A 13,618-nucleotide genomic window follows, 5' to 3' on the forward strand; every position below is an offset into this window, starting at 1 on the left:
CTAAGCCCCCCGCCCAACACGTTCTCACTCACTCTCTCTCTCTCTCTCTCTCTCTCTCTCTCTCTCTCTCTCTCTCTCTCTCTCTCTCTCTCTCTCTCTCTCTCTCTCTCTCTCACTAACTAAGCCCCCCGCCCAACACGTTCTCACTCTCTCTCTCTCTCTCTCTCTCTCTCTCTCTCTCTCTCTCTCTCTCTCTCTCTCTCTCTCTCTCTCTCTCTCTCTCTCTCTCTCTCTCTCACTAACTAAGCCCCCCGCCCAACACGTTCTCACTCTCTCTCTCTCTCTCTCTCTCTCTCTCTCTCTCTCTCTCTCTCTCTCTCTCTCTCTCTCACACACACACACACTCTCTCTCACCAGTCCTTGTTCGATGAATGTTGAGCGGTAAATGCTGATCCTGCCCTGCGATGGTGGTATAGTGGTGAGCATAGCTGCCTTCCAAGCAGTTGACCCGGGTTCGATTCCCGGCCATCGCACTTTTTTTCCCCCTCCCTTTGCCGAACTGCAGAAAACTACCATTCAGTTTTTTTCCCAAACAGCTGAAACTCATTTGCATTTGCGTGCAATCCTGAAGAGAATGCTATGCTGCGTATCAGTTTTCCCGGGAAAATCCCACCCACCAGTATCCATTAAAATGAGCAAAAGCGTTCGGGATTTGTATGATTGTTCTCATCATTATAGCTATGATCACTGCCTTCAGCATGTTCTGTATGATCAACATCTACAGCTATCAATTTGGTCTAATCACACCAGAGACAGATGGCTCTGAGTCATTTATGGTTGTGTGTGTGTGTGTGTGTGTGTGTGTGTGTGTGTGTGTGTGTGTGTGTGTGTGTGTGTGTGTGTGTGTGTGTGTGTGCAGCTTTGATGTTGGACCACCAGACCCTGCATACATTTACGAACCAAAAATGAAATATATCACCTACCCCACCCCCCCATCTCTCGCTCTCTCTCTCGCTCGCTCTCTCTCTCGCGCACACACACACACACACACACACACACACACACACACACACACACACACACACACACACACACACACACACAACACAGAATTATAAATGACTCAGGCTCAAACTCTGTGTAGGTTCACCCGTAAAGGAATGCGTACGGAGAAGACTGGAAAACCCCGTACGTAAAGTTTTTTTTCTGAGATTCATGAATACTGCGTACGACGCGACCGTTAATGCGCCGTTTTATAATGAGCGCAACTTCAAGTAGGCAACATTTAATAGCGGCCCAAATCGCCCATTTTCTTTCAGGCTAAATGGGCCGAGGCGAGATCATCGGCTTAATTTATAGATATACAATTTACTGTCATTTGTTGTGCATGCACTTTCTTGTGGCCTTTCGGCCACAGTCTCACTATAACATGGCATGGTTTCTAAACTGCGTAGAGGCTCGCGGTGTCTCACTTTTCTTTTGTTTGTTTTTGTTTTTTTTTCTTTCTTTTTTCATAAATCTGAAACTCTGTGTATGAACAGCCGTATCCATTTTATGTGTGCGCGCCTTTGTACATTTGATCCTTAGCAAATGACCAAAAAGCAGCAAAACACGGCTTATGCAGAAAAAGTAAGGGATCTGAGGAAGACAACGAGGAGGTAGAGAGAGTTGAAAGGAGGGAAGATGAGACGAGATGACGCAAAGGATGATGTGACGTCACAGTTTTTATGGCGCGTGGCACTGTCTCATTACGGAGGTGTTGAACATTTCTGCGTACATGTGAGCAAGTATTTGTGTCCTTCTGTCTGTGTGGTGGTGGATATGAAAAGTCAACACACCCATGACTGGAGTTAGTTGTGTGTGTTTGTGCAATTACGCCGGCCAGCAGTTGGTTGTCTAGACAGGCTAATTCTAATGAGCTCATTAAGCCCCAGCTAAGACAGCCAGCCTGATAGCATATTTCTGTCTATATGTGGATGCATTTTCATCTGTATCTGTTTTTATCTGTGTGTATTTCTCTCTCTGTCTGTCTCGGTGACTTGATCTGTACTCTTCTATTTTGACCCTGTCCTGAGTGTGACATCACCTTGACGGAAACCGATTGACTCGAGGCTCTTTCTCCCTTTTGTTTTTGATCTCCCTCTTGTTTTTAATCTCCCTCTCTCTTCAATGCCCCTTTTCCCGGCCGGACCGTCACAGCCGGGACGTGAACTCGGATATCCCGCACCGCGGGCGACAACGTTAACCAGTCGACTAAAGGGTCCGACCCGTTAACGTGTCTACTTATTCGCGTACGTTAGCATGTTAGTCAAGGGCTAAGCGAGTCTATTTATCCGTGCACGTTACAGTACCCCCCTCCGTCGTTAAGCGCTTCCGAAGGAGGAGGAATCGCCACATCTGGGACGCGAACCCGGGCTCCCGCACTACGGGGGACAACATTAACCAGTTGACTAAAGGGTCCGAACCCCTATCCAAGGGCTAAGCGAGTCTACTTATCCGTGCACGTCACACTACCCCCCTCCTTCGGGAGGCGCTTCATAGGAACCAATCGACTAAAGGGTCCAACCCCTTAGCCAAGGGGACCCAAGTGTGTGATCCCGCTTCTGACACCAATGTAGGAATTCGGGGGGCAGCCCGGCCGGACCGTCACAGCGCGGGACGCGAACACGGATGTCCCGCACCGCGGGCGACAACGTTGCGGGTCGCCCGCGGTGCAGGAGATACGGGTTCGCGTCCCGGCTGTGGCGGTTCCCGCGGCTGCCCCCGAATTCGTCGCATTGGTGTCAGAAGTGGGATGGTGAGACCGTGAGGCCATCGGAAGCGCGTGCGCCCAGAGGCGTGAGGGAGCTGATATGCTGACGCGCTTCCCGAAAGAGGGGGTTAGTGTAACGTGCACGGTGTGGAGTTAGAAAACAACGAGACAGGAGACGTGAGAGTAGACGTAGTCGAGGTAGTTTTCTAGCTCCAACTTTGCATGTCATACATTCGACAACGACACTGAACTCTGTCCCGGAAGCGGAAGTGCATTATCTCTTAGGTGAATGTCTCTAGTTATATAGATGTGGGTCACCACACAGGCCCCCCCAGAATTCACCTACACAAAACAATGCAAAACAGCAAAAGCGCAAGTCATGAACATAAAAATAGACTCTACAACAGAACAGTCAATGACATAGTGCAAAGTCACGGGGAAAACAAGTGACGAGTCGGGGGGCGGACCCTGCGGCCATAACGGCTGTGCTTCACAGGAGGGGAAACAGATGGGGCCGAAACCCGGGCCATAGGCGGGGCGGAAGCAGGAAAAGAGGCAGGTGCCGGGGCCGACCTAGGAGGGCGTCCCCGCCGCGGGGGTAGGGCCAATTGCATTGGCTCCCCAATGTCCAAGTGAGCGGGCTTGAGACGGTCTATAGCGACCCGCTCCGGCCTGCCCCCCATGTCCACCACAAAGTTCTTATCCCCCGCCTCCAGGACGCGGAAGGGCCCGTCGTATGGGGGCTGCAGCGGGGACCGATGGCTGTCGTGCCTAATGAAGACGTACCTCGCCGATGGCAGATCCTTGGGGACGTAGGACCGGGGGAGGCAGTGTTGAGACATCGGAACGGGAGCGAAGGCACCGGCAGCGCTCCGGGACGCACTGAGGTGAGAGGCGGCCGACCAGGGAGCCGTAGCATCCGGAAGATGCACGTTTTGGTATCCCTGAAATTGTAGTTAGCGATAATGGGCCACAGCTAGTTTCAGAAGAGATGAGGAGGTTCAGTGAGGATTATGATTTCATCCAGGTGACTTCAAGCCCACACTACCCCCAGAGTAATGGACAGGCAGAGAGGGCTGTTCAGATAGCCAAAAGCATATTAAGGCAGGAAGACCCTCTCCTCGCCCTGTTGACATACAGAGCTACACCCTCTTCTTCCACTGGAGCCAGTCCAGCGGAATTGCTCATGGGTAGGAGACTCAGAACCACCTTACCCACATTGCAGCATAACCTGAAACCGGCCTGGCCTAAAGAGGAACTGATCAAAACCGCTGACGCCGCAGCCAAATCGAGGCAGGCTTTCTACTACAACCGCAGGAACGGCGTGCGGACACTGCGCCCACTGAACTCGGGTGACGCAGTACTCACCAAACCTGATGGACAGAAAACATGGACAATGTCAGCAGTTGTTCACAGTCAGAGCTCCACTCCCAGATCCTACATAGTGGAGACAGCTCAAGGTGAACATTACAGAAGGAACAGGCGCCACCTGTTGGCCACACCTAAAACACTCACCTTTGTCAGCAGGGATCCTGACCATGTCACTCCAGGGGAGAGTGGAAACACGGATGAGTCCCGAGCAGCAGAAATGCCAACTTCCACACCATATGTTACTCGCTCTGGCAGGGTGAGCAAGCCTGCAATCCGGCTGGATTTGTGAGGCGTATGGACTTGTGTACTGTGGGGGATTTTTTATTTTTTTTGTGAAAAGGGGGGTGGTATACAGGTTAGAAAATCATCTTAGAGGGGGAGATGTAATGAATGAAAGGTCACGTGTTTAACTTGACCTACTCACGGGTGTACGTGCAGTGCGTGTGACGTATACAGGAAGTGAGAAGCGCATGTTATGAAGGTTGTATGTCGGATGAACGCTAGTAAAAGCTACACAGTTAAGAACCTACGAAGTCGGCTCGTTCTTGAATTATTCTTATGTCAGTAAGACAAGGCGTCTACGGACATTACACCGGGGTAGGAGATCTGTGGGGTTTATTTTTCTTCACAGGGAAAAAAAAACAAAAAACATGGGCATCAGTCACATATCTTGTCCTGTGCATCCGAGCATACGTGCTCACTGACGCTAGGCTCAGAGGTGTCGCACCAGAACAGCGCCCCCGTAGAACAAAAGGTATGCACTTAAAACCACTAGGGTGGAACCTATTTACAGGTAGGAACTAATTTTGGGGAAGTTCACAACAATTTAATAAAATATTTCAGGGAAAATAAATAAAGAATAAAATCAGAAATTTGGCTTGGCTACATACTCTCCCCCTGAAAATGCCTCAAGACTACACAGTACCCCGATACATTAACCTTTTGCAACTAATGAGTTAATCACTTTAAGGGGGCCGTTTACACGGCAACGTTTTCAACATAAAACGGACAAAGTATTGTTGCGTTTTGGCCGGGTTCCAGAGTGAAATCTTTTGGAAACGCAACTCCAGCATCGCCGTGTAAACTAGCAAAACCGGTTCCTGTGAAAGCGGTGACGTCACGGCTCCACTTCGCACATGCGTATTACATTTTCAGTCAAATAGCCATGTGCGAGTAAGAAGACAACATTAACAATGGCGGATTACCGAGCTGTGTTTGTGCTGTTATCGCTGCTAAATTTATTAACGCTAATCAACGTTTTCCTGGAATTTTGATGCTTTATAGTCCAGGGTCACTCGTCCATCCAGACAAAATTATCTGTTTTCGAGCGTACACTCACCATCGTCTGTTTACTCACCGCTCTGAGAAGAAAGCGTTTGTGTACAGGCACCGATGTCAGTACTTGATCCACTCGCCCTGCTAAGGGTCCTGCAACTACAGATGACATCACTACTTCATGCATTATGATTGGGTAGGAGCTTGGGTAGGGGCTGGTTCAGTTTAGGAACAGTGGGAAACAGTAGATTGACATTAGATGCAGCTCGGGCCTTCGGCCCTCACGTGCGTTCGCTCGTCCAGGACCCCCCCCAGTCCTGAGCCTGCGGCCTCGCTCCTTAGATGCAGCTCGGGCCTTCAGCCCTCGCACCTTTACTAACCAACTCTAAGTCAACGTAGATTGTAAAAAAACACACAGCTAAATAACTATAAAGCTAGCTAACAACATAATCCGTGACGTCATATGTAGTCGAAGGACCCCGAGTCGATATTGTACCTGAGCAGAAATAGAACCCACACTGGAAAGGCTCTCTACTACAAAGTTCACCGCCAACTACTGGCCTGGTATGCATACTACAGCATTTTCAGTCGTTTTTTCTGCAGATCCGTGTGCATGCGGATCATATTCAAAACGATGTCATCTGAACGTGGAACTTTTTTAAACCGCAAAGGAAAATTTTTCCGTTTTTAGCAAGACCATTGTCGTGTAAACGTGGCCTGAGAAAGTGACCCACGAAGGCTGCGTAACCCTCCTGGATACACTTGCAAAAAGTGGTGCCTTATACACCACCTCATACACTATTGCACTATGGTAACGCCACGTATACCTTTTCAAAACAAGGAGCATCTCGTAACTATCACAGCCCAAGCATTATGTTAGCTAACCATCCTAAGGCACTTAATAATTTACAGGAGCATTTGGTTCACAAGCAAGGACCTAGCAAGCAAGACCAGGGACTGAAATCCTTATCTTTTGTGTCACGTTCTGAATCAGCCTATCAACAGGTTTCACTAGCCTGCCTACCCTTGTCCTTACTCTAGACACTGTACTGTTCACTGTACTAAGTGGACCATTGCCATTGAACATCCCATCAGCCACACTTGATGTACTCATTGGCCTATGGCTCACACTATCATCCAGCTCGACGTCTTCGGGTCCTTCATCAGCATCAGGGCACTCTGAGGATGGACTGGGGTCAGGGCTGCCTAAGACCCAATTGGTTGTTCATCTGTATCATCTCCTGTCAGAACTTTCGACACTTCGCTCTGTGTTGGTCGCTCTACCTTCACGATGTTCTTCTCCCGCCCCAAGAGATGACTGAGGATTTCATCTACCTGTTCTGCAGTAGGGCAGCTCTTTTTGTGTAGATACACGTCGATTACATCTATCCACTCTTGGACTGTGCACTTGTCTGTGCCATCTCCTCTATACATCGCTGGTTCCTCGGCATCTGTCGTCACTACAACATTCAGTTGAAACGTCAAATGTGGAAGGTGGAGGCCCTAATAGCGGGAGAGTTGTGGAGGGTGGGGAAACTGCTTGTGGGGATAGGTGTCTGATTGCCAACATGTGACTAACAATAGAGTCACCAATCTGGGTCCCTAGCTCTCCTAGCAGGTCACGTAATTGCTCTAGGGTGTCACTATTAGAAGCAGTGGGAGTGGAGGATTTAAGCTTCACTACAGGTGTGGCATCATCCATAGCTAGACTGCTACTAAAGCCTAGCTGCCTGACATGCCCCCCTGTCTAGGTCAACTGCAGGCAATCCTCTACCCCTCCTAATACTGGCAACTGGTGTAAACTCCATTGGAGTTCAATTACAATCAATACATTAAATACAATCAGTACAGGTAGTCCGCATACATAGAACCCACGTGAAAAGTAATAATCGGGTTAAAAAAATAAACAAAAAAAATTATCAACAGTTACTACAGTCGTCGGATTCTCCCTGCCCACAGCACGACACGCTTACTTGCTCACAGTTTGACCTTGGCGATCTGCAGTGGCTGATTTGAAGAATCCGGGTCATGGCACCAGTTGTAACTGACTAATACCTGCTTTCTGTCTCTGCATTGTGTAGTTGAGTGAGACACATACACTGGAGTTGGAGATCTATGGGGTTTATTTTTCTTCACAGGAAAAAAAAACAAAAAAAACATGGGCATCAGCCACATACGTATCTTGTCCTCTGCATCACTCCATGCAGGTCCCAGTATACGTGCTCACTGAAGCTAGACTCAGAGGTGTCACACCAGAACAGTGCCCCCGGGGAACAAAAGGTATGCATCTAGAACCGCTAGGGTGGAACCTATTTACAGGTAGGAACTCATTTTGGGGGAAGTTCGCAACAATTTAAAAAAGATTTCAGGGAAAATAAAGAAATTTGGCTCGGCACAGGAAATTCATCAAGTCTGCTCCTATTCATCAAGTTGCTTGTGGAGGACCGAGCAACTAGCATTTGTATTTTAGCAATAGATGCTATATGCAACGCTAAACATTATTTGGGGTATGATTAGGTTTGATTAAATGTCTGATAATGCTTGATCTACCGCTCAAGATTAGCGTGTCGGATGACTGTTGATCAGTCTGCTTTCTCCAACACATGCATGCTACCGCTGAATTATCTTGCTGATGGTATAGCAAACCCTGTGACCATTGAAAATTGTGACCGGAAGGTGAACACTTTCTGGACATTCAGGATCACATCCTTTTTTTCTTTTGGATTTCCCCCCCTTTTTCCCCCTATTGTACTTGGCCTATTACCCCACTCTTCTGAGCCGTGCCGGTCACTGCTTCACCCCCTCTGCCAATCCGAGGAGGGCTGCAAACTATCACATGCCTCCTCTTATACGTGTGGAGTTGCCAGCCGCTTCTTTTCACCTGACAGTGAGGAGTTTCACCAGGGGCACGTAACATGTAGGAGGTCACGCTATTCCCCCCAGTTCCCCCTCCCCCCTGAACAGGCGCCCCAACTGACCAGAGGAGGCGCTAGTGCAGCGACCAGTACACATACCCACATCCGGCTTCCCACCCGCAGACACAGCCAATTGTGTCTGTAGGGACACCCGATCAAGCCATAGGTAACACGGGGATCCGAACCGGCGAGCCCCGTGTTGGTAGGCAACAGAATATACCGCCATGCCACCCGGACACTAGAATCACATCCATTTTGAATGGAACGCTGGGATTCGTGGTATGAAAACAAAACTGTTGTGACCACTAGATGATGCCAAGTCCACCAAAACTGAAGAAGTTACAGATAACCACTTTAACCATAACTTTTGGTGATAGTGGTAGCAGCTGGAAGGTTTTCCTTGTGTGCAAGATGAATTTCAGTGTCCACTAGCGGTGGAGCTCTTTGCATGACCAGACCAGACTGGAAAAAAAGTTTGAGGACAAGCAAAGATGGAAGTGAGTAGAGAGACAGTGCAGTCAGCTACTAATTTTACATCTGGTTGGGGAAGGAGAGAGACCTCTACTCAAGCTAAACTAGGCTTTAACATTTAATTGAAGGGGACAAACTTTTGCCAAGATAAGACGCCCAGCATATAACCAATGGTTTCATCTCCTCCATTACATAACATGGACAGGGCCTTCCTAAGTAGGTTTTACATGTGCTATTCTTAGCGCTTATTACCAACAGGATGGGGGCTGATACTCACTCGTTAAGCTACTCTGTACTGTTGTCGGTGTGGAAGAAATTTTGATGGAAATTAAGTAATCTATAAAATGTATCAGCTAGTATCAGCTGCTTCTAATTTTCCACTATGCATAAAGCATTTATTCAGCTATTCAATATGTGGTGCAAGCCGGTAATGTAGCACACATGTATGACCTTGGTAATACAACGGGTCTTTGTACAACAGAGGAACCTTGTGACCTTGTACAGATATGTTTGTGTCCTAGTATATAAGTATCTATTGTCTCAATGGTCTCAGGGAAAATGCAGATGAACTTTGTATGCCTTCTTCCATGCTGCATGTTTGATTGAATTACATTGCATATTTATTGGTGTACTGTGAGTCTTGACCGAAATACAATAAAGAGATCTAAATTCTTTCACACCGGGGAGATTTCAAACTAGATCAAAGTATGACTAATCAAGTGCAAGCAAAAATACCATACTTTCTGATTAATTTCATGGTTTACAATGCATTCCACATGGCCATATGGTCGCAAACGTCACCGGTTCGATTCCAGCCAGCGACCTTTGTTGCATGTTTCTCTCTCTCTCCTACATTTCCTGTCTGCCTCTACACTATCTAATAAAGGTATAAAATGCCCAAAAAACAGCTAGAGAAATAAAGGTGAAACACAAGCTTTAGTCCCAGGTCTACCATCTGAGAAGGGCTTTAGTGTCTGTGTTGTGGATGGGAAGAGTAAAACCTCAGAGCACACTTGTCATTCTCCCGTCGCCTTGCTTGAGCTTCCAGTGAATGAAGTAACATAGAAATTGAATTGTTTGTCATTTTAATGGGAACCTCCTCGCCTAACACCCACAAGAACCCCTTGGGGATTTATGGACCCACGTTTGGGGAGCACTATCTTAATGTAGCGTGCTGTTTGCAGTAGATGGTTTCGTTAGCAAGCTCCATTACTGCTGAAGGTTGTGCTGCTTCCTGGTTGGCTGAAAGATGTCCAAGTATGATGGTTCATCTCAGACGTATCTGTTTATACACAGTAATCACCGCTTTCAAGTCTATAAACTCTGTGTGTATGTGTGTGTGTGTGTGTGTGTGTGTGTGTGTGTGTGTGTGTGTGTGTGTGTGTGTGTGTCTGGTGATAAGAATCCAACCTCCTCCTTCATGCTTGCTGTGTGTACGTCTGTGCATTTGTGAGTGTGCGTGTGCGTGTGTGTTTGACTGACTCTGGTTGTACCTTACTTCCTATGCATCTGACCATCTGCATACCTGATATTCATAAAGCAAATCCCCCATGAGTGAGATGTGTGTGTGTGTGTGCATGTGTGTGCGCGTCTGCTTGTGTTTGTGTATGTGTGAGTGTATGGGAGGTCCAGTATATCAGTAAACATATCAGAGTTGCTCAAGTGACTCACACAGCTCAGGGGACCCTAAACTCTGCGGCGCTTCCGGGGCCGAGATACATTCCTGAGTTTGTATTCAACTCTCAGTGCCGTCAGACCTATTGAAGGATCCTTGAGCAAGGCACTAAAAACCGAATAACTCCACAGGTTTTCCACCCCAGCTGGGGTCTGAGCCTCTTCTAGGTCACTGTGGGGCCCAATGAAGTGCCACCAAAAGATTGCAAGCTTGAGAGAACAAATGTGATGACATCCTTTGCGATAACATCATCCATTTGAAACGAAACGTCTGGCGTGGTTGAAGTAACGATACTACCCCTCTCCTTATATGGGGTCTGTATGGGGTATCTGTATGGTATCTCATATATGTAGGTCAAGGACACGACATGTGCATTTGTCATGGTTTTACACTCTAATGCTCTTGATTCAACGTTTGCATGCAGTTCTCTCTCTCTCTCTCTCTCTCTCTCTCTCTCTCTCTCTCTCTCTCTCTCTCTCTCTCTCTCTCTCTCTCTCTCTCTCTCTCTCTCTCTCTCTCTCTGTGTGTGCGTGTGGGTGGGTGGGTGGGTGGGTGGGTGTGAGAAAGAGAGAGACCAACGGAGTGAGAGAGCGAGCAAGAGGTCGATAAGCTCGCCAATAAGCGCTCTCTCTTCCGCGTCAGAGGAAGTCAAATCCTTCAGATCAACACACACACACACACACACACACACACACACACACACACACACACACACACACACACACACACACACACACACACACACACACACACACACACACACACACATCACTGTGTTGAAGCTTGCTCTGGGAGCGAGGGAGCTCAGGTTCCCAGAAGGCTTTGACAGCGCACAGAAAAGAAAAGAGAGGAGATAATATGAAGAGAGGGTTGGAGGGGAGCAATGGGGCAGGCTCCTACAAGAGGAGAGGGTTGGAGAGCTTGTCAGAGGAGGTGAAGGGAGAAGGGCTGCTTGAAGACGTTGAAGGAGAAGGGGATCTGTGGCGAGATTCATATTTCATCCACAAATCATTTCTTTAACGACAGGCAGGACTTCCCAACTGGAGAGTTCATTGGACAATATCATAAAATAATTGTGAGGAAAAGTCTTCATTATACATGTAAAATAACATTCACCAACACATGTTTTATGTTACATACTGGCCTTTCAACAGCAAAATAATTGGCTTCTATTTTGTTGTGTCATTCATTTAATAAGTGTAGGTTTTGGGGATCTCCGGTTCAAATCCCCGCGTTACCTCCAGCTTGGTTGGGCGTCCCCACAGACACAATTGGCCGTGTCTGCGGGTGGGAAGCCGGATGTGGGTATGTGTCCTGGTCACTGCACTAGCGCCTCCTTTGGTCGATCGGGGCGCCTGTTGGGGGGGGGGGGGACTGGGGGGAATAGCATGATCCTCCCATGCGCTACAATGACAGACGGAGTACCCCTCTTCATTTCACTGCATGTTTTACTTAGTATTTCTGTGCATATGACAAATAAAGTACTTGTACTTGAACTTGAACGTGCCCCTGGTGAAACTCCTCACTGTCAGGTGAAAAGAAGCGGCTGGCAACTCCACATGTATCGGAGGAGGTGTGTGGTAGTCTGCAGCCCTCCCCGGATCGGCAGAGGGGTTGGACCAGCGACTGGGATGGCTCGGAAGAGTGGGGTAATTGGCCAAGTACAATTGGGGAGAAACAGGGGGAACAGTCCAAAATATTTTTTTAAGAAAATGTGTAGGTTTTAAATGGTGGCTATATCTCTACTTTATCTCTACTTGTAACCCAAATCTCAGAATACTGATGCAGTTTAACTGTAGAATGAATTTAACATAAGATGTGGCGTTTAGTTTGTCACATCACTTTAAGCAAAGGTTTAATCAAACAATGAGCCTCTTTGCTCAAAAGTGAATGTACGAGGTAGCATTGGTGTTAATGGGAGATAATCTTGATATGGTTGATAAAGCCAAACAGCTTTGATGACTTTGCATGACCACAGTATATATTTCTTATCATCAAAATTAACACTCTCTAATATCATACAGTGGACATGCGTGCTGTAGAGTGCGTTCCTGTAATAGATCCTATAAAATGTGATTGTTTCGACAGCAGATAAAGTTATCCTCGCTGTCCCCTTTTACACAATTACTGCTTTTTAGGGAGATGGATGGATGGATGTAGGCTGATATGCATGCCCTGTCCTAAAGTGCCCTTTAGAATAGAATTTCAAAATATTATCTTCTGTTTAAAATTCACTTTCATAATTAAATAAAAAGGGCACATAAACACCCTTATCACAATGTGGAATATAGGCTGCTTAATTAAAAGAAAAAGGTAAACCTCTCCCTTCCTTATCAATGTGCAAGATAACGGATTCATATTTGATAAAGGTGGTATTAAGTGGAATTGCATTACTGATACTGTCAGTTCACCAGGACACAACGTCGATAAGGTGAAGGACATCATTATGGAGGGGGATGAAACAATGGTCTTGTATGATGTTACGTCTCTCTTCACGTGCATCCCTGTTGATGAAGCAGTGGAGGTAGTCTGTATGAAATCGCAGGACAACCCCACCTTTAGCAATAGGACCACCCTTAACACTGACCAAGTGTGTCTGCTCCTGAAGCTTTGTCTTCAGCCCATGTACTTCACATACAGGGGGCAGTACTACAGGCAGATGCATGGTTGTGCTATGGGTTCCCCAGTCTGAGCCATAGTGGCCAACTTGTATATGGAGGAAGTGGAATATTAGGCTCTGATGTCCTATCCAGGGACACCACCTTGCCATTTGTGGACGACACCTGGGTTAAAATTTAATCTCAGGATGTACCACATTTCACTGACCACATTAACATGGACAACCAAATCAAGTTCACCAGGGAGGATGTGAAAAATGACAGGTTAGCCCTCTTAGACTATGAAATTGCAATTGGTGATGGGGGACATTTGATTACTGATGTTTACCATAAACCAACACATACTGATCAGTACGTAAGATTTGACTCTCATCATCCACTGGAGCACAAACTAAGAGTCATCAGGACGCTGTACCACCAAGCTGACAATGTCCCCACTGACACAGTGGCTGGGGAAGGGGAGGCTCTGGTTAAGTGTGGTTATCCTAACTGGGCGTTTGTCAAAGCCAGGAAGATGCCCAAACAGTACACCAGCCAATCGAAGAGAGGAAAAGGACAATCGTGGAAGCAGAAACCAGTGGTGATTCCGAACGTAGCGGGA

The 13,618-nt window shown here is 47.3% G+C and overlaps 1 non-coding gene across 1 annotated transcript; it reads left to right on the forward strand.

The window, feature by feature from the left end:
* The first annotated feature begins 401 nt into the window (after nucleotides 1-401).
* On the forward strand, nucleotides 402-473 carry trnag-ucc (transfer RNA glycine (anticodon UCC)). The gene has a single exon. It is a non-coding gene; the product is annotated as a tRNA-Gly (tRNA).
* Nucleotides 474-13,618: the final 13,145 nt, after the last annotated feature.

This window comes from Lampris incognitus, chromosome 11 (genome assembly GCF_029633865.1).
Source record: "Lampris incognitus isolate fLamInc1 chromosome 11, fLamInc1.hap2, whole genome shotgun sequence".
NCBI lineage: Eukaryota > Metazoa > Chordata > Actinopteri > Lampriformes > Lampridae > Lampris > Lampris incognitus.